At 38.5% G+C, this 22,629-nt stretch overlaps 1 pseudogene across 1 annotated transcript; it reads left to right on the forward strand.

The window, feature by feature from the left end:
- Positions 1-368: 368 nt before the first annotated feature.
- On the forward strand, positions 369-12,380 carry LOC143593137 (protein STRUBBELIG-RECEPTOR FAMILY 3-like; annotated as a pseudogene). The gene is made up of 15 exons (XR_013146050.1): positions 369-488; positions 588-723; positions 827-898; positions 1,156-1,221; positions 1,302-1,373; positions 1,845-1,916; positions 2,003-2,074; positions 2,352-2,417; positions 2,764-3,236; positions 3,662-4,126; positions 4,922-5,193; positions 6,456-6,594; positions 6,674-6,810; positions 6,896-7,052; positions 11,956-12,380. The product of XR_013146050.1 is annotated as a protein STRUBBELIG-RECEPTOR FAMILY 3-like (transcript).
- Positions 12,381-22,629: the final 10,249 nt, after the last annotated feature.

Below are 22,629 nucleotides of genomic sequence, written 5' to 3' on the forward strand. Positions count from 1 at the left end.
TTTCACTTTTCTTACAAAGACAACTTTGTGTAGGTTAGCAGATAGATATGTATGACTTCCACACGCAGACACAGAGACACAACACACCCACTCACAAATCCCAAACCATCCATCAAGTTCGTTCGTTCGTTCGTTCATTCATTCCCCTTGGCTTTTTTATAAAATAAATAAATTAACTAATAATCTTTTTTCTTTCTGCAACTTTCCACAACATTTCTTCTCACCTTGGCTTTTTGTGTCGTTGAGATTCCACCAAACTCCACCAGATGAGTATGTTCCTCCTACCTAGTAAGTGTAGGTTTCATCATCCAATGCCATTATTATTATTATTATTATTATTATTATTATCCTAATTTAATTTTATGTTGCAGGTTAAATTAATTAAGGATCAATGGATGTTACTAGATCTGTACTTTACTTGTCGGTGCTTCTACGACTTGTGTTCATCTTTGTTGCTCCACTTTCTCTTGCTACAAATCCTGCTGACGGTTAGATCTGCTTCATCTACTGAATAAAATATTATACCTGTTGCTAATGGAATATGTTTTTGCCCGTTTACCACTCTATTTGGTTATTAATGGTTTCAGTTAGTGCGATTAATAACTTATATGCTGCGCTGGGATCCCCTGCTCTTCCGGGATGGACCGCCAGTGCGGGTGACCCGTGTGCCGAAGCATGGCAAGGTGTTGCGTGTGACGATACAAAGACCAACATTATATCCATGTATGGTAAATTGATTATTATTATTATTATTATTATTATTATTATTTTGTGACATTTTTATATTAACGTTGATACTTTTCTGACGCTTTTATTGTTTTTGTAGAACTGTGATCGGTGCTAATTTGGGAGGTGAATTAGGGGATACCCTAGGATCATTTACCTCTCTTCTAAGCATGTAAGTAACTCACGTTTACTCGTAATGATTTTCGTTGTATATTGCTAGTTTTGTACCATGTCACATGAGGCATGTATAATTTGAGATTGTCGTAACGTTGTTATTGGATTGCTGTATAGAGAAAAACATAAAAAAAGCCAACTCGCTGGCTCGTATCTGTATGAGCTCGAGCCTAAGACTCTGTAGGCTCGCTCGTTAAATATAGCTGACACGTGGCGCATTATAAAGGATGATATGTTTTGCTTATGTTTTTGTAGAGATTTGAGCAATAATTTGATTGGGGGTAGCATCCCAACATCTTTTCCTGTTACCATAACAACTATGTAAGTTGATAAATTGTTTTTCTTTTTGTTTTTTGATATTTGTTGTATGGTAAACATATAATAATCTTTACCTTTGCCAGCTTTCTTGCAGATAATAACTTTACTGGAAGCTTACCGGATACTTTATCCTCTTTAACACAATTATCTGCCTTGTAAGTTTTATTCATTTATTTGTTTGCTTATATAATAGCTGGCTTATTTACTGGGATGCTAAACAGGTCGTGTTTGTGGGTTGAACCCGAACGTGACACGAATATTCACGGTTTGACATGAACACGGCCCGTTTAACCCGACTTTTTGTTTCTAGCATATTAAATTATGAAAACTTGATGTCAATATCTCTTTTGGCAGAAAATACAAAACCTTTTTAAGATATGACATAAAATACATTTTTTAACATTATATGGGCCAACCTGAAGGCTCGGCCCAAAACTGACCAGCGAACTCTTGTCATATAAATTCACATCCCTGCTATTTCGACACGTTTTACTTATTATCGTGTCTATTTTGGTTCCGTGCTGTCTCAAACTGGTCGGATTGGTTTGCATTTTGAAAGTAATCCCAATTCTGTTTAAGATTTCTATCATTACCATTAATTAGATGTTATGTTTCTTGCAATTCAGGTCTCTAAATGATAACAGCTTATCTGGCGAAATACCGGATTCGTTTGAAGGCTTATCTGCTTTGGTCAACCTGTAAGTTTCATAATCTTGAAAGAATCACACTTTATTTCTCACATCTTCTAGATGTTTTTAATTTATTTTTATTTTTAACTTTGCAGAGATTTATCCAGTAACAGTTTGAGTGGAGAATTACCTTCATCGTTATCAAGTTTATCTTCTTTAACTACCTTGTCAGTAATCATCTTATCAACATTCAACAACACACATTTGTCACATGTGCTGATTTTATTCACATTATTATCGGGTCAAAATAGCTTCATGTCAAACAAATAACTTTTTGTACAGGTCCGGTCGAATAAGACCTGAAATATTTTTCTCCAAAAATAAAAGTTCATTATAAATAATTAGTATGTCAAATATGTTAACAATACCATAGCTATATCGTTTCAACCCATTTGACTTCTGACTTGACCCGTCCATAAGTCAAACTAACACGTGTGTGTTCAGTCATTTGCAGAACAATAAGCTTTCAGGAACACTTGATGTTCTAGAAGATCTTCCATTGCGTGATCTGTAAGCTTCTAAATTACCTTCAACTTTATATGTTCATTTATAACTTATTTATAGGGTTAATTTCTGTTTCCGTCCCTATGATTTGGCCATTTTAACTACGCCAGTCCAAAACTGAAACCATCAACCCTTTAAGCCACTTGGGTTTCAATTTTTAACCGTTTTCGTCCACAACACCAACTATGTTAGTTTTCACAAAAATGACCAAAATACCCCTGTTTATTAAATTCATTGGGGCTGAACCAGTTAAAATGGCTGGCTGAACTACGGGAACGAAACCACATACACGAATACAGAAGTCAACTATATTTTATATTTTCATTAACTTATTATTTTTCCTCTTAAACAGGAATATTGAAAATAACCTCTTCAACGGCCCTATACCCGACAAACTACTGTCCATACCCGATTTCAAAAAAGACGGGAATCTATTCAACAACAATTCAACAACCGCTCCCCCATTATCCCCATACCCAAACACCCCCACAGGTTCGGGAACACCTTTCTTTCCATCACCTAAACAAACACCCGGTAAACAAGGACCACAACAAGCCAGTGGTCCCGCGTCCACACAGGATCACAACTACACCACTACCAAGAAATCATGGAGTGCTAAAAAGACTGTTTGGGTATCAATAGCATCCGTGTTTGGGCTTATTGTTTTGGTATTGGTTTGTTTACTGTTTTCGCCTAGATGTCACCGGAGAAAACGGTACCCAGGTCTGATACCGAAACGACACGAGATCGCTCCAGATACGGGTAATCGAGAGTATCATACTGACAGTGCTCCTTTTGCTCTGCCTACGAGTCAAGTTGATAAAGGTTTTATCATTATTTATATATTATTCAAACTTTATCAGTATTTTTAGGTGTTTTAACAAGCCTAACGCTGTTCAAAAAGCTCGCGACTCGTTCAAAATCGTCTAGCTCGGGCAAAAGGCCGGCTCGTTGGTTGCATGAGCCGGCTCAAGCTTTGACGAGCTGGGCATGAGCTCAACATTTCAGATCGTTACAGATAAACGAGCCGAGCGGAAGTCCATGTGGCTAGGCTTGACTCGTTAACAGCCCTAATGTGCCGAGCCCCTTTTAATAAATTTATGGAAAGTAGTTATCAACGTATACAAATAAAATATGTGATAAGTAGTAACCGAGCTTGAGCTTCAAAACTACTCATGATCCGAGCTCCGGCTCAGTTTTGCTCGTTTACACCTATTTTTCTTACACTGATTATTTAACTTTTGGAGCAGTTCCAAAGGTGGCGGCAGTTGCCCTGCCAAAAGAGGAAAAACAACGGTTACTTTCACCACCGCCAAGGTCACCACCAGTTCCGCGTGTAAAACCACAAACCGAAAACGACATGAATATACAAAGTCTGGCTGCTATACCAAAACAGGACAGTGTGGAGATAGACATGAGCCGATTTGACATAGACTCATTACCTCCACCGCCACCACCACCTCCGCCACCGCCACCGCCACCCGCCACCTACTTTACCACAACCAATTAACCTACCTCACGAAAAAGTTATTGTGGAGCCCATTGTACCTGCTGAGGTGGCGGGACCCTCTACAAAGCCCACCTTGCCTAAAACGCATGTCAAATCGTACACGATCGCGTCTCTTCAACAATACACAAACAGTTTTTCGCAAGATAATCTTATTGGTGCTGGAATGGTGGGGAGTGTTTACAGGGCACAACTTCCAGATGGAAAGGTATGACTTTGACTGGGTTGACTAACGGGTCAAACGGGTCGGGTTGACCTGAAACACTTTTTGTCAGTTTTAGGATCATTTATTTATTTATTTTTATCAATGGCATGTGTTGCATATGTTTGCAAATTTGTGTTATTTCAGTTGTAAATGACTCGTGTGTGTTATAAAATTAAAATATGTCGGCACATTTGACTCGTTTCCTTTTTAAATAGACTTTGCTCAACGTTTTTACCGACTGTTTTGACTCTTCAACGTTTTTAATTATAAACTAATTATAGATAAGTTGATTTAAAAAGGTGGCTTTATGCTTAATAAATACAATATGAGCGGCTTACGGTTCGTTTGAATTTTTTTACCGACTTTTATTGTTTACTGGTTTGACTCTTTAGTAATAAAAGTGGGTCGATATGAAACACCTTTTCCACGTTAGTAGTTAGTACTTAGTAGTGTGTGTGTCAAGTATGTTTACAAAAGTCGTAATGTTTGAATAATACTATAATTCTTTTGAATAAAATGATTTATGAGGGATTTAAGCATTAAGAATGAAGATACGTTTAACTAATTTGACTTGTTTTCTTTTAAGCTGATTTTGCTTCAAGATTTTTGTAACTTTTTATTAATATTTTGTCTCTCAAATATGATTATAATAACCATCCAATTTTTTTAACGAAATAATATGAGTGGTTTGACGACTTGTTTGATTCATTGACGTGTTTAAGAACATGTTGACATTTTTGACCCATTTGACCTGTTTTCCAAAGCTGCAAAACTTATGTATTCTGTGATTTTATTCAGTTTCTTGCAGTGAAGAAGTTGGACAAAAAGGTAATTAGTCAACAAAAGGAGGAAGAATTTATTGAGCTTGTTAATAATCTCGATAAAATTCGACACGCTAATGTTGTTGAACTCATGGGTTACTGTTCGGAGCACGGTCAAAGATTATTAATTTACGAGTATTGCAGTAGCGGGACTCTTCAAGACGCGTTGCACTTGGATGATGAATTTAAAAAGAATTTTCCGTGGAGTGCGCGTATACGAATAGCACTTCGAGCCGCACGAGCCTTAGAGTAAGTCGAGTACTAATCTTGTTAAACGGTTCGTGTTGGGTACTTTGGCTAACTTGTTTAACCCGCTCAATTTAACGGGTTAACGTTTTCCTGTTTATGACCCATTTAACCCATTTATTTCAACCCACCAATCAATTTAACACGTTTATAACCTTTTTGGCTCGTTTAGATGAATAGGTTTAACAGGTCTTGTTTGGGTTGACATGTTTAACCCATTTAAATAAACATGTTGATCTGAATTTGGGTTGACATGTTTAACCCATTTAATTAAACATGTTGATCTGAACCCGTTTATGGCCTATTTAACCCATTTATTACAACCCATGTTTACCACCCGTTTTCTTTCAACCTACCGACTCATTTAACATGTTTTTAACCTCTTGGACTCATTTAGACTAATAAGTTAAATGGGTCGTGTTCAGGTGGACATGTTTACTCTGTTTAACTAAATAAGTCGACCAGTCAAACCATTTACAACCTGTTTAACCCGCTGTGTTTGAGGTATTCTGCCAACCTGTTTAATTAAACAGGTCAATCTGTCAGCCCGTTTAACCCACTTATTTCAACCCATTAAACACATTTACCCGTTTGACTTGTTTAGATGGATACGTTAAACGAATAAGGTTCGGGTTACACGATTTTTAGTGTTTCTGGGATAGTGTTATTTTTCAGCATAAATTACAGGGGTCGTGTTAAGATTCAGGTTTGGGTTATATGTAACCTGTTTAATAAACTGGCCGTGTTCTGGTTGACATGGTAATCCTGTTTAGTTAAAAAAAAAAGGTCCACCTTCCAGCCCATTTCTGACCCATTTATGTCAACCACCTACCCATCTACATGTTTACAGCCTGTTTAACTCGTTTAGATGAACAGTTAGAAGGGTCGTGTTCGGGCTACAGTTTTACTGTTTCCGGGCTAGGGTTGTTTTTTGACATGAATATTGCATGGGCCATGTTAAGATTCAGGTTTTGGGTTGTCATATGTTCAATCCCCATAGTGTACAATATTTAGCTGTTCAAAAAAAAAATAAATAAAAAATTAGCACGTTTACAACCTGTTTGACTCATTTAGATGAATGACTTGAACGGCCCGTGTTCGGTTACACGGTTTTAACTGTTTCCGTTTTAGTTCCAATGTTTTTTGACACAAAAAGTTACACAGGTCAACTCGCCTACCTGGCATGTTTGGCACCCCTAGGATTAATACTGTTATTTCAAATATTTACATCTATTATTTATATATTGATTTAATATTTTTTACAGATATCTGCACGAATTCTGTGAGCCGCCAATTATTCACCGAAACATCAAATCCACAAACGTTCTTCTCGATGAAGATCTTTCCGTGCGCGTATCTGATTGCGGTTTGGCTCCTCTGATAACCCGTGGCATAGTGAGTCAGGTAAATCACGTCATTTGTGGGACCCATCTATCTGATGTCGCAATACTTTTTTAAAATTCTTAACTTTTACCACACATAGCTGTCAGGACAACTTTTATCAACCTTCGGTTATGGAGCCCCGGAATTTGAATCAGGAATCTACACCTCCATGAGTGACGTGTACAGTTTTGGAGTTGTAATGTTAGAACTGCTAACGGGCCGAAAGTCTTATGACAGGTAAAGCTATTAGTATTTAAATAAACAAAAGAATGAACAAATTAGTTGGTTAATATTATTTTATTTTTTTGTGAATAACTTGTAGTACAAGGCACCGTGGGGAGCAGTTACTTGTGCGATGGGCTATACCTCAACTTCACGATATCGATGCGTTATCGAGGATGGTTGATCCCTCTCTCAATGGAGAATACGCTGTCAAATCGTTATCAAATTTTGCAGATATTATATCGCGTTGTGTTCAGGTTTGTTCGATCATTATTGTAATAGTATAGTTTTGTATTCATATACGAGTTGAGTTGGTGCATGCATGTATTGAGAGAGCTTGTTGACCGCGTAAGAAACATCGGGTCGAGTAAAGGCAAGATATTGGAGGGAGCCCACCAATTGGCGATACGGGGTAGGGTCAACGGTAGGCGATCCATCAACAAGAGAGAGTGACTCAATAGCGCTATGTGGTGTTGCAACAGTTTTAGCTCCATCCATTTTAAACTTGGTGAGTAAATTCTGCACATGAGCATGTTGGGATAGAAATAAACCAGTGGTTGTGTGAATGACTCCAATGCCAAGAAAGTGGTGTAGCATGCCAAGATCTTTAATGGAAAATTTTTCGGATAATGCACGAATGATATGTTGAATGAAATGTTGTTGCCGGTTAAGACAATATCATCAACATAAACCAAAAAATATGTGATCATGCCATCCCGGTTATAGATGAACAAAGATGGGTTGACCAAGGATTTGCGAAAACCGAGTTCAATGAGGAATGTGGCAAGTTCCATATACCATGCACGCGGTGCTTGCTTGAGCCCGTAGAGAGATTTTCGAAGATGGCAAAGGTGATTGGGAAGATCTGGATTAACATAGCCCGGTGGTTGAGACATGTAAACATCCTCATGCAAAGTACCATGCAAGAAGGCATTATTAACATCGAGTTGCCGGATGGACCAGTTTTGGGATAAGGCAATGGCGAGAACCGTACGAATGGTTATAGGTTTAGTGACCGGACTGAATGTTTCAAAGTAATCCTTGCCATATTCTTGAAGAAATCCCTTGGCAACTAGACGTGCCTTGTACTTCTCAACAGATCCGTCGGGACGCCGTTTGATGCGAAATACCCACTTGCAACCAATGGGTTTGTGTTGCGAAGGAGGCACGAGTTCCCATGTGGCATTTTTTAGAAGAGCATTAAACTCATTATCCATCGCCTTCTGTCACTCGGGATCTTTTAAGGCTTGATTGTGAGTTGTTGGTTCAAGCGATGAAGAAATCGGATGGAGGGTAGTGTGGTTAATAAATTTGGAGTTATAATACTTGGTATTTGGTTTGCGGGTGCGTGGGGGTAGCGGGAAAGTTGAGGTGGTCGAAGATGAAGATGTAGGGAGAGATGGTGATGAAGGTGTTGTGTACGAGGAAGTGGTGTGAGATTCGGTAATGTTTTGAGACTGAGCAGTGGTGTCGGGTTCAGTGGTGTTTTGCGAATGGTTGGTCGCGCTTGTGGCAGAAGATGTGTCATGGGAAAATGTGTTTGAAGGTGCAGATGAATTAGGAGAATGAGGTTGGATTGGTGTTGGTTGGTTGTGTGGAGCCAGTGGTGGGTTTTGTATGGATTGGGTTGGGAGAGTAAGGTGGGGTGATAAAGGAAAAGTGGGATGTTGGGTCTTGGGAGCACACTGGGTCAGTGGGGTATTACCAAAAAATTGGTCCATATTAGGAATGGTTGAGGAATTGCTTTGAGATTTTAATGGAAATTTATTCTCAATAAATTCCACGTGTCGGGAGTGGTATAAACGTCGGTTGGTGTAATCATAGCATTTGTAGGCCGATTTGGATGATGAGTAGCCTAAGAACACGCACTGTTCTGAACGAGGGTGAAGTTTGGATTTTGCATACCGGCGAAGCCACGGATAACATAAGCATCCAAACGGTTTGAGTTTGGTATAGGTTGGTTCTTTTTTGTAGAGAACTGAATATGGACAGTTGAAATTAAGTATTGGAGTGGGTAGCCGGTTTATGAGATAAACGGTGGTTTGAAAAGCATGTGTCCAAAATGGTAGAGGAAGGTGCGCATAGTGAAGGAGTGATAAACCAGTTTCAACAATGTGCCGATGACGCCGTTCGGCGACACCGTTTTGTTCCGGGGTATGCGGCAGGGTGGTGAAATGAGAAATGCCTTGAGCTTGAAGATATGCGGTAAGTCCAATATATTCTCCACCATTATCGGTGAAGAGAGAAATTAAAGGTGTTTGAAAAAACTTTTCGACTAGTAATTTGAATTGTGGGAATAAAGTGGAGACATCGGATTTGTTTTTCATTGGATATAGCCAAATGTACTTTGTGTGATAGTCTACAAAAATCACATAATAAGTGAAACCATCAACCGATTTTTCAACCGGTCCCCAAACATCCGAATATAACAATTGTAGGGGCTTTGTAGTAGTAAATGAATTCATGCCAAAGGAATCCTTGTGACTTTTATTGATGGAACACGAATTACAATGAAAATTGAGAAAATTAAAATGTAAGCCCAAGCATTTGTCTATTTTTTTGAGAATCCGAATAGAAGGATGCCCGAGTTTATGATGCCAATCGAGAGCCGATGTAGTGGATACCGCATTTATTTGAGGTTGGGTTGGAAGGTTTGCATAGTAAACATCAAGGTAATTCTCGCCCCGCATTAGTCGTGCCCTCGTTCGAAGATCCTTGACAAAGAAATGAGTGGGAAAAAATTCAACAGAAACTTGGTTAGTTTTACACAATTTTGCAACAGAAATGAGTTTATTTTTGAATTGAGGAACACACAAAACATCTTTTAAGGAAAGAGAGCCTTTGGATGTATGAATGTGTGTTTGACCAATATGGGTTATAGAAAGGGTGTTACCATTTCCAAGAACAATTTCATCCGGTCCGCCATACTCGGATACAGAATGAAAGGATGCACGATCTGGAACGACATGATTGGAAGCTCTCGTATCAAACATATAGGAGGATGTTGCGACATTAGCAATTGGTGAAGCCTTGCTTTGGGTCACAGAGTTTCCTGTGGTAACATGATTGTCCCGGAGAAACCGGGAAAGTTTGCGACACACTTTTGTTTCTTGCCCTGCAAAATTACAAAACTGGCAGTAGATATTGGTGCGAGTATCACGGTTACCATTGTTGGCGTTGGAGCCATTAGACCATTGATTGCGGGATGATATGTTGTTGAAGTTGCTTTGCATGTTACGCCTATCGGCTGCGGATCTTGAATTAGTTCTTGAGTATTTTTGGGTGAAGTTGGCTTTAGCCATGAGAGGTGGTGCCATAATGGTTTGTTGAAGTTCCCTCTCAAAGTCAATCAACTTCTCAAATAGTTCTGGGAATGTGAGATTTGAACTAAGGAGTCGAAGCGATTGTGCAAAATTTTTGAAGTCATCGCCCAATTGGCAGAGAATGTGAACCATGAGATCCTCGTCTTTCACGGGGTTTTGAACGAGTGCTAGTTCGTCCGCAATTGACTTCATGTCACGTAAGTATTCCGTAACGGTACGAGTGCCTTTGGGGTTAGATGCGAGTTTGGTTTTTAGCGATATGACGCGAGACCGAGATGGGTTCGCATAACTAGTGACCAATCGTTCCCATGCTTCCCGGGCTGTGTCGGCTGAGGCAATCATCGTTTGAATGGTGGGTGAACAACTGCCTAGCAGAGCCGCAGGATGATTTGATCTTGTCTGAACCATGGATAGTGGTCCGGGTTTGGTTTGGTGGCTTCGGCATCTAGAAACTCCGTTGGAGTTGGTTTCGTTCCGGTGACGAAGTGAACGAGATCGAGACCAATCAAGGTCGAGTAGACGTGCTTTCGCCATACCGTAAATTGTCGTCAGTGAGAGTGACGTTAAAGTGGGTAGAGGCCGTGAGTTGAACTACTGTGATTGGTGCCACGAAAGGAGATTGGAAAGTGTTTGAAAAAAAAAATTATGTTGCAGTAGGATTAATTCTTGTTTGAGATGGAGGCTCTTGATACCATATGAGATTTGGTATATAATTAGAATGCTTGCATTACGTTAAAGTGGGTAGAGGCCGTGAGTTGAACTACTGTGATTGGTGCCATGAAAGGAGATTGGAAAGTGTTTGAAAAAAAAAATATGTTGCAGTAGGATTAATTCTCGTTTGAGATGGAGGCTCTTGATACCATATGAGATTTGGTATATAATTAGAATGCTTGCATTATTAGTCAGAATACATAGGCTATAAATAGCCATTTACAACATGCATACAATGGTAAGGAGAGATCTAAGGCTAATTCTATGATAAATAATAACAACCACAATAATGGTCTAAATATAGCTTAAGGTGAAAATGGAAAAATAATAAATATACAATCACTGAATGGTTTCCTTAATAATTTATTTATAAAATGAATTAAAATAGGCTACGTCGAAAGTAACACCACTTACTAGGGATGTGAACATCTAGCACGACATGAACCTAAAACAAAATTCGCGGTTTTGGGTACGGGTTCCGGACAGTCTCTGGTCGAACTTGCGAATCCGTTTAGCTAAACAGGTCGTGTTTGTGTCATCTCAGGGGGTTCGTGGGTTGATGTGTTTAACTCGCTTATTTTTTAATGTGTTTTATAACATAAATTAAACTAGTTGGCGATTTTATGCCAGTACTTAAAACTTAAAAAGAAAAACTGACATAAGATTGTATAATAAAAACGCAACTCTTTATATACATTTGTGACCATAGTAAAACTGTAATTTCAAAGTATTAATGTATAATTTGCAAAAATTAAAACAAATAAAAGATTATAAAAATTTTGGTTAAAAGGATCATGTGTGTGTCAATCCGTGAATATTTCTGACACGATTTTTGTGTTCGAGCTTGTGTCAAATTTTTGGGTTCATGTCGCGAACACAACCTGTTTAGCACCTCTGCCTGCCACTGACACTATACAAACACGATTGACAAACTATAGAGAAAATGGTCATATGGGCCTTAGAGGTTTATAAGGGGCCGTAGGAGTTCGTATCTTCGAATGTGGTTACACTATACACACTAATTCAAATGCGACCCCTGACAAAGCCATTCAGCCTGAATGATGACGTCACCTGGTCAGGTGTATCTATAACAAGATCGTTTGAAATTTGTTTTCTTTAATTGTAGGCGGAACCGGAGTTTAGGCCACCAATGTCAGAAGTGGTGCAGGATCTGATTCAAATGATAAGGAGAGAGGGCTCTAATAGATCAGGATCTGATTCATTGATTGATTGATTGATTGATTTATAACAATGCTAGGAGTAGTTTTCTAGTGAAAAGTCAATGATAGTCAAAAGTCAAAGTCTAAGGTGCCAAGATATTCTTGAAATCTTGTGGAAATAAAGGCCAAATCTTGAATGCACATGATGACCAGGCAACACAGTTTAATGTTGTACAAAGGCCTGGTCATCCCAATTCTTAAGGTTAAAATGGTAAATTCCTAACTCCCATTATTTATATGATTATTGGTTCTTCATATGTTTTGACAATGTATTGCTTTTGATTATTCTAATAATTACGTTTTTGTTGGATATCCCTTTGTATCATATCCTCAATATTGGACTTCATGTTTTTCCTAGTGATACTCGAACTTGACTTGAGTTGAGTCAACGAGTTTGAGTTTAATTCAAGCTTGGGTAACTCGGTAAACTTAGACAACTCTATAATTAATGTAATGGACAAATTATTAATCTTTGAATGGTGAATTCTATTTTTATTATTTGACCGTATAGAAACTTGTTATTAATAAAAAAAATTCCAAAATTTGTTATCCGACTGTATGAGTGGTTTATTTATCACGAACGTATATTCAATTTTAATAGTTCTATGTTTAAAATTTGGTTATATACACTTTTATGAGGTCTTGGGTTCAAGTCTATTAGAAACAGAAATTTGCAGTATATAAAAAAAAAAATACATAATACACTTTTGTGAACGATCAGCAATATATTTAGATGTAAATTTTGATGCCCTAAAAAGGTTGTATATCAATTTGGAGTTTTGGATGTTTTATTCTGATTCTTTCCTTTTCCATTTCTATGTTTGATTCCTTTTCGATTGTGATGTTTTAGTTGCTTTTCAAAAAATTGTTTTTTTCGTTCTTAAGACGCTATATATTAGGTTTGCACTAGTTATAGTTGGCTGCCCTCAAAACATAAGGCCCTCATTTAAGGGGAACAAATATTTCTTTTTTACATGTTATCAATTATATTTAATAAGTTTTTTTGAAATTAACTTTCATTCACCACACCAAACTGGTCCGAAGGCTAAAAAACAACCTTACAACACATATACAAAGGAGACTTACACCAATCTTTCCAAACAATCTTCTTAAATCTAGATCTAGACTTTAGCCATAAAAACGATAGAGATTTAACACTCGTCACAATTTATCCTATATTAGCTTTCTTGCCATTAAAAACTACTATCGTTTCTCGCTTTCCAAATACACTAAGCAACAACAATAATCACCCCGTGCACAATTCTCTTTCCCATCTCACCTCCCATAGCGGATTTGAACACTTCCATAAGATCTTTAACCTCAAAAACATAAATGGGCCCAAACCACACCATTTCTCAATCCCCTCCCACACCGATATAGCAACAAAACAAGCCGAAAAAATATGATCTGCAGAGTCTTCACATGACTCACATAAGGCGCACATCTTATTCGAAATATCCACGTTTCTCTTCACAAGTTCCAATTTAGTAGGCAATCGGTTCATCTCCGCCCGCCACGCCATAATATTGCATTTTAACGGAATCCAATTAACCCACTTCAGCACATAACTATTTTCATATTGGACCCCTTCGCGCTTCACCTTTCTTACCGAACTAACTGAAAACATATTGGACTTATCCCCAACCCAAGACCAATTGTCCTTACCTTCCAGCAGCTGCACATCCGCACCAACAGACAACCATTGCTGCCACTCCCTAACTTCATCTTCTGTTTGGACCTTATCCAACCAATCGGCTTGCATAAAATTAGTATGAACCGCAACATGTATCATGTCTGCAACCCAACAAGTCTTGTTTGATTCCAATCTATATAACTTCGGCCATCTATGTTTTATAGGAACATCGCCTAACCAGACATCTAACCAAAAACGAATCGTTTTCCCATCCCCCACCTTGGCTCTTATAAAAGTGTGCAGGAACGAATCATTAATCTTCAGCGATCTCCCCAACTTAACAATAGCTTTCCAGCTCCCTGTACCATTAGAATTAAGAGAAAGAATATCCCATTTTTTATTAATTTTATGACACGCCTCCACTACCCTTCGCCAAAGGCTACCGGACGCCGTCTTATACCGCCACACCCATTTAAATAACATAGCTTCATTCGTGTCCCTCAATCTTTTTATACCCAACTCACCGAATTTCTTTGGAGTTGTAACTCTATTCCATGCGACCCAATGAATTTTATTATTCTCGTTATTTCCTGACCATAAGAACCTCTTCATAATGCGTTCAAGTGTATCAATAACTTTGACCGGAGCTTTATACAAAGAAAAGTAATATACCGGAAGACTCTCCAAAACTGATTTTATAAGTGTTACTCTACCTCCAATAGATAATAGTTTTGCTTTCCAAACCGAGGGTCTAGCTTCAAACACATCTACTATTTTCTTCCAATTATTATATCTATTCATGTTCGCCCCCACTTTAATCCCCAAATTATCGAACAGAAAATCCCCTCTTTTGCACCCTAGAACCATAGCCGTGTCTTCCACCTCCTCATTGGTTGGCCCAATACCGATATAAATATTAATTTTTAATCCCGAGCAAGCATAAAAACATCTAAGGATCCTCGCCACCTTTACCACATTACTATCTGACCATTCTCTCAAAATGAGAGCATCATCCGCATAGAATAAATGAGAAAGAACTGTCCCCTGCTTATCTAATTTAATACCATCGAACTCACCTATAGTCATAGCCTTGTTAAGCACACATGAAAGCACTCCAATGACCACCAAGAATAAAAATGGAGATAACGGGTCACCTTGCCTAAATCCTTTTTGACACTTAAACTCAAACGTAGGTGATCCATTCACAAGAATAGAAGACCTAGCCGATTCCAAAATTCCCTTAATCCGCAAACACCATCTCTTCGGAAATCTCATTTTCTCCAAAATAGATATTAAGAATTCCCAATTAACATTGTCATAAGATTTTTCAAAATCAATTTTCAACAAAAACGCTTTCTTCGATCTTCCTTTGAGCCACGCCATCACCTCATTGACTATTAATGGATCATCCGATATGTACATGTCTGTAATAAAAGCGGATTGGGACTCGAAAATGACATACAACACAAATCCTCTAAGCTTCACTTATTCAACCTCTTTTTTTCTTTTCACTTGTTTATTTTCTTCAATCCTTTTATAGCCCAATTGAAGAAACACTAAGTCTAACCCCGATGGTTTAAACCTAATATATCGTCATGGGGTTAGTTTATGGATTAAACCAGACCGATAAGTCTATTCTATCGCACAACCCATCATCTTACCAGAAATAGGAATAAGTTCTAGTGAACCGTACACCTGCAAAACTAAACACTGTGAGCTCGTTACGAGAAGGGGAATAGGGGGGGGGGGGGTCTTCTCCTAACCACCTCCGGCATGAGAATCTGTATGGTAAGAGGTCAGATATAATTAAAGGAGTTCGAGAGCGTAGAATTGGAATCCTTTTACCGTTATAATATCATCTGTATTTATAGACGAAGGGGGGAGAAGGTTAGGCCAGCCGTCCCAATCAATGGAAGCTTCTCCCGTCATGGTTGAGCATGACGGCCTATCCTGATTGGTTGGGTAGTCTGGCCAATGGTGTTCTTTCTTTAGATGCCGGTACAGTGTTGGCCCATTCTTATTGGTCCATTGTGTGTCCATATAACAGTTGGTACTACGCTGTGGTACTCTACCACGTGTGCTGACTGTGGCAGCACTTCCGCTGCTCATTCTTTTGGTGCGAGTACAACGTTGGCCCATTCTCATTGGTCCATCGTGCGCCCATATGGCAGTTGGTACTACGCAATGGTACTCTACCACGTGTCATACCTGTGGTAACATCTCCGCTGTTCTTTCTTATTTATATTGTTATGTGGTTATCTTCCGCAGTGGTTTGTAACCTCTCGCGGAAGATATCCTTTTGACGGGTTAATCATCTTATCCTATTATTTGCATGAAGTGTTTTATAATTTACCCCCACAAGTCCCCCAGTCCATTATTGCTTCCGCTGTTCTTTTCTGCGGGTGAAATATTGGACTTATACTTTCCTAGCTTCTCGTTTTTGGTGATCAAACATGTGGGTACTTATGGCGGCAGTAAATGAGTGTCTTGTCTACGCCCTAGCTGTGGTGATGTCACCTTGCATATTAGACTACTACTCGTTTACTCCAGGTGGGTATAAATGTCTTTGCATGCCTACGCCTTATTTTTCTCAGTTTCGCGACTCGTGGCTGCCTCCTATTGGTTGCTTCTGAAACGGATCTCCAGCTGTCCAACTACCTCATTTACTACTTCGGTTTTAAATGAGTGATGGGTGTCCATTTTCATGCATTCCATTTTTGGGTGCCTCTTTCCATCTTTCACTTGATTTTTGTTTTATGTAATTTGATTGTCTTGATGGGCGTGTTTTCTGGCCCAAAATTATTGCACGTACTCCTTGGGATTTCCTTCGTTGAGTTGCCGCGGTGTTTTCGGACTGGGCTTCATTCAAATCAAACGTCTTTTCCTGAATTATCTCCGTGACGGTTTTGGTATTTTTAAGATTTCCCCGGATTATTGTTCCGCGTGTCTTGGTAGATCTTAGAATAATCTGTTTCTATAGCTTTTCATTTTTTCAGGTGTATCCTTCCACAGGATAATCTCTACGGGGGTTTCCTGCCAAGTAGCATTAAATTTGTTCTGAAAAGTAATTGATTTACTGACTGACATCCCGATCTCCTGATGCCAGTGGGATCTTTCTGCCAGCAGACCTGTCCTGTCAGACGCCAGATAGTGCTTGCGTCAGGCCTGTCTTTTCGACTGTGCGTGCATGTCTTCCATACGCCCACTTGCTCTAACTGCATTCACTTCCCGCGTGACGTGTTACTTCCTCTTCGGCCGGCAAAAAGTCTAGTAAGGGAAAAAGCAAGAAAAAGACTGGTTCATCTTCCTTCCATGATGTTGTCATTAAATGGCGTTGGTCTGACTATGATGCCATTTTCTCATCATATCATATCACTCTGGCTTGGGAACCGGAATTTCCGCCTAGAGGTAGCTCCGCTATGGATGCTCCTCCGGGCAAGCTTACTTTGTATTCCGAGTTTTTTGGGCATGGAAATTTTCACCTTCCCATTACCACATTCCTTCATGACATTTTGTTTCACTATGGTCTGCATATTACCCATGTTCATCCACTGGGTATGATGCGTCGAAGCCATTTCGAGTTTTGCTGCCGTAGTCAGCGTATCACGCCTTCTATAGACAAGTTTATTGTTGGGTCAAGAATTTGACCCAAATGAGGAGATTTGACCTAAACGAAGAATTTGGAAGATTGGAATCTTCTCAACCTCCTCAGAAACTGCTAAGTATTGAATCCGAGCACACCTTGGACCTTCGAGTAAGCTTTTACTTAGCCGAGTACGAGATTTTGTCTCCCGGGCAAGGTTTACTTCAAATAGTCTTCTTAAGTGGATATCCGAGGAAGGTATGCTTTTTAAGTGTTTTCCCGAGTAAGGTTCATTAATTTGGCACATCCGAGCAAGGTTCACTTTGTCAAGCAGGATTGTTCTTCAAGACCAAGTATTTTACTCTTCCGAGTAAGGTATGGTCGACCAAGTCCAAGAAGCCAAGTATTTGGAAGACCGGGCAAGGTATTCTTTAATAATTATGGTCCGAGTATACTTGATGAGTTAATAGAATATCTTGAAGTTATCTCGAGTAAGGTTCTGCTCAAGTAAGGTATGTACTCCCGAGTACGCCTTATCAATAAGTTGTTCAACTGACAATGAGCCGAACAGGATCATAGAAGAACAAGGTTGCTAGTAAGGATTTGTCGAGCAAAGTTTGATAAATCCAAGAAGATTGAAGTCTACTCGGTGAATATTTTACTTGGTAAAATATTCTTTAAGTAAAGTCTACCCGGAAACTGATTCCGAGTACACTTCTATGTTTACCAAGTCTGAAGGAAGGCCGAGTACACTGCGTACTCGGAGACTGAAGTTTAATGAAAAGCCTACCCGGAAGACTTGTTTTACACTTAGTATATTTTTGAATATGTAAATTGAATATGTACTATCGGATAGGGTTTCTAGAAGGAACGACAGCTGTCCTAGGTTGTCAGGCCTATAAATAGAATAATTAGGGCATGCCGCCAAATGAGGACACAAGGGGGACACGAAAACACACAAGAGCACAATACGGATAAGACCGACACATTAATTTAGAGAATATTATGTGTGACGCCTGTCTTAGGATTCCTTCCAAAGCCTTAAATCGATTATCCTTTTGTATGATTAACGTTATATAAATGGAAATTATTTGAAGTGAATCCTTCGTGTGCCTTCCGTATTTGAATATTCATTGCAACCGTATGTTTGTTATTGATTCCGCCTTTAACAAACGGTCATCTTTCTAAATATAGTAACCCGTCATTAACTCTCTTGTCGACACGATTAATTTTGTGTGAGTTATGACATGATTAATTAAAGATCCGATCCGAATCGAACATCAAAAGTTGGGACCTGGCAAGTGGTATCAGAGCTTGTTGCTGCTATTTTTAGATAGACTGTTGCTGATTAAGTTTTGAAGAAGAATGACGTAAGCAGAGCACTGTTCGATTGATTTGTGACGTCAGAAGCTCTGTTCTTCATTTTTCTTCCAGATCTACAAGTTTTAGGTGTTTTCTTTTCCTTATTTCATTTAAAGCTTTGATTTTTATTGTTGAATCTTGTTCTATTCATATCAGACACCTCAGATCTAAGAATTTATTCTCAGATCTGATTGTTTTACTCTATTTTTGATAAGAACTTAACTTTTATTTTAAGAAAATGTCTGGATATGAGGAATAAGAGGTGTCTACTAATAAGATACCTAGATTGTATGGTCAGGAGAACTTTACCAAGTGGAAAGTGCTTTTTGAGGCTGCTGTTTGTTATAATGATGTGGATATGTGGAATTCTATCAAGAATGGTCAACAAGCTGCTGTTGAAGAAGGTGCTAATGCAAATGCTATTGCTGCTGTCAGAGAGAGAATGAGAAAGGTTGATGACAGAGCATTGGCTATGCTCAAACTTGGTCTGTCTTGGGAAATCCTCACAAAGGTTGCACATCATCAAAGTGCTAAGGCAATGTATGATGCAATCCTTGAGATGTATGAAGGGAACACTGAATTGAAGAACATTAAGAAGCAAAGACTGAAGCAACAGTTAGAAAGATTCAAGTATAGAGATGGTGAAAGGTTGAAATCAATACTAGAACGTTTTCTGAGTATTGTGAATGAGTTGAGAACAACTGATTATATAATGACTGACTTTGATTTGAATACAAAGTTGCTCAACTCAATGCCAAAAGAATGTATACTGCTTGCAAATTCATCCTTCAAAAGCAAAATTTCAATGAATTGAAATTGGATGATGTAGTATGTTTTCTTCAAGCTGCTGAACTTGAAATGATTGAGAATGAAATGATCAAGGAAGATAAACCAAGTTTCAATGTGTCAAATGCTTTAATTGCTCCAATGGGGAATCTTACAACAAAGAATCAACAACAAATTCCCATCATTGAAGAACCAAGTGATCACAACAATGAGAGTCCTAGGTCATTCATTGGAGGTGGTTCAAGCAGTTAAGGTGGTCAACAGAGGTTTAATGTTCAATTGATTAATGATGATTCAGCCTCTGTGGGAAATGGAAATGCTCAAAGTGCTGGTGCAGGGCATGTTCAAGGGAGTGATGCACAAGCCCTAATGTCCATGTTCACTGAATCCTACAATGCATTTGTGGCCAAAAACTTGATTCACACAAGTGTAGTGCAGGATGATTTGGAACAAATAGATGCTGATGACCTTGAAGACATGGATCTCAAATGGCAAGCTGCAATGTTGGCATTAAGAAGCAAGAGACTGTACAATAGAACTGGTAGATCACTAGTTTCTGGTCCAAATGAGAGAATAGGATTTGACAAGTCCAAGGCTATCTGCTACAACTGTCAACAGCCTGGACACTTTGCAAGAGAGTGCAATATGCCAAGGAACTTTCAAGTCAATCAGATCCAACAGCCTAGAAACCAACAACAATACCAGCAGAATGTGCATAGAAACAACAACCAGCAGAACTTCAACAATAACCAAGGCTTCAATCCCAACAACAACAACTTCCATCCAAACAACAACTTCAATCCCAATTTTAACAATCACTATCAGCCTCAGATGAACAACCAGCAGGGTATGAATCAGAATCAAGTATATCAAATGAACAACAATCAGAATCAAGCTATTCAAAACCCTGCAACTAACAACATTCCAGCAAACCAAAATCAACCAAGAAATCAAGGCAATGTGGCAGTAACTACTCAGCATGAGGGAAGCTTTGACTGGAGTAACCATGAGGAAGATATAGCAGATGATATCAGAAGAGCTAATGTGGCATTCATGGCCATAGACTCTGCATCTTCATCTAAGGTACATTCTGATCCTAATGCTGATTTACCTAAACTTGTCAATGAGTTAAAAGAAAAGGTTGGTAAGCTGGAAAGTGAGTGTTTTAAGAAGCAAAGCATTATCAATGCTTATGAGGCAAGTGAGATTGTTAGTGAGGAAAGAATGAAAAGTTTGGAAGAGGATTGTATGAATAGCTATAGAGCTCAGACAAGATTCACAACTGAGATTAGTGGGTTTAAGAAGATGGTGATTGATGAAAAGGTGCTGAATACAAAGCTGCAAACTGAAAATGAATTCCTAAAGAACTTAGTTTCAACTGGAAACATTTGTGGAATTCTGAATAAAGTAAAAGAAGAAGAAAAGTACAAGGCTGTTCCACCACCATTCAACAACAACTTTATGCCTAAAGTTGACAAAGAGAAGAGAAGTGCTTATCTACAACAATTCAAAGATGTGTTTCAAGACAAAGAAGATGTTGCAGATTTGTACAAGAATGTTGAGGTGAGTGAAGATGGTGAATTTGTTATGAAGAAAGGACTAAAGCAAGAAAAGTCAATTGGTGTTCAAGTATCAGAAGATGATCTTGAGTCCATTGATTTAAATCTAGATGACTTGAGTGATTTAAGTGATTAAATCACTGAAGAAGAATTAAAGGCATCACAAAGGGGAAGAAAATATAGAAAGCCTGAATCTCTTGATCAACTTCCAAAGTATCCTCCAGTTACACATAAAATGAAAAGAATGAATGAGCAAATGAAAAGAGAACATGTTTCTTTTGACATTGGTGAAAAGAAGAATGTGTGTTACAATGCTGTTAGACCTCCAAGCAAAAAGTTTTTGGAAAAATTAGAAAAGAACAAGAAAAAAAGGTAAATAAGAAAGAAATGGATATAGAATATATTACTCCTATTTATCCTATCTTTTCAAGTGTTGAAGACTTTGACGTGGGTGAGGTAGAAACTGTTGAGGAATATGAAAGAAGGAAGTCAAGATATAGAGAGAATGAAGATGATCAACCACTGAATTTGAAAAAGGTTGTCTTTGTTAAAGGGAATGTGGAAAGAAGTGACATCAGAATGGCTGAGGTTGTTCCATTCTCAATTGATTTTGACAATCTGAAAAACCAAAAGACAATTGGTATGAGAGAGCCCAAACCAAGTGAAAGATTCAGGAGACCAAAAGAACATGAGATGTTCAAAAGAAAGGTGTGGTGTAGAAAGTGTGATGAATATGGACACCATACTGATTCATGTAATGAGAGACTCAAGTTTCAGCCATTTCATGTCCCAAATGGAACAAAGTTTGGTCAAGACTTTGTTTTGTACAAAGAGAAGTATGCCATGTATTTGGGAAAGGGAAATGTGAATAGCATAGAGACAAGATTTGAAGTGAAGGCTGAGACAAAGAAGAAGAAGCAAATCACTGAGAATGTGAGAAGAAGTAAATCACCTCAGAAGCAAAAGCAAGTGATAATGGAGAACCAGTCATTGAAATTTACCAAAAATACTCATTCAGTCAAGTCTGATGAGTCACAAGAATCATCAGGCAGTGAGAAATCAAGAAGAAAAACTGTATATCAAAGAAAGAAACAAGCTGTACTCACTGGTGATGAAAAGTTCTTGTTAAAACATGGATATGAACCACAAGGTTTCACATGGAAACCTAGAACTGAAGCTAAAGTTGAAGCTGTGACTGATGTAAGAGACTTCTCAGAAACTAAGGACTATGTCTTACAAGAGAAGATGACTGACTTAGTTGAGCTTAACAATTCAGCTTCACTTGTTAAAACACCAAGAGAGTGTGGTTATGAAACTGACCATTCAGACAACTTGGAAATCACTCATGAAGATCTTGAACCTTCAACACTCACTTCCCAAGCTGCCACTGAAACTGACACTGATAAATTGCAAGTTGATGAAGCTTGCATCTCATCACTGAACTAATCAAATTTCTCTTTGTGCAGGAACAGGCCACTCCATTGAATGATATATGGTATATGAATAGTGGTTGTTCTAGGCACATGACTTGTGACAAGAGGTCACTTGTGAATTATGTAGAGAAATATGAGGGTCCAGTTTCCTTTGGGAGTGATGAAAATGGTGGAAAGATTGTGGGTAAAGGGATATTGACAAATGGGAAGGTGTCTTTTGACAA

Source organism: Bidens hawaiensis, unplaced genomic scaffold (assembly GCF_021521415.1).
Source record: "Bidens hawaiensis isolate Kalapana, Puna unplaced genomic scaffold, B.hawaiensis_p1.1 tig00041721_1, whole genome shotgun sequence".
Lineage (NCBI taxonomy): Eukaryota > Viridiplantae > Streptophyta > Magnoliopsida > Asterales > Asteraceae > Bidens > Bidens hawaiensis.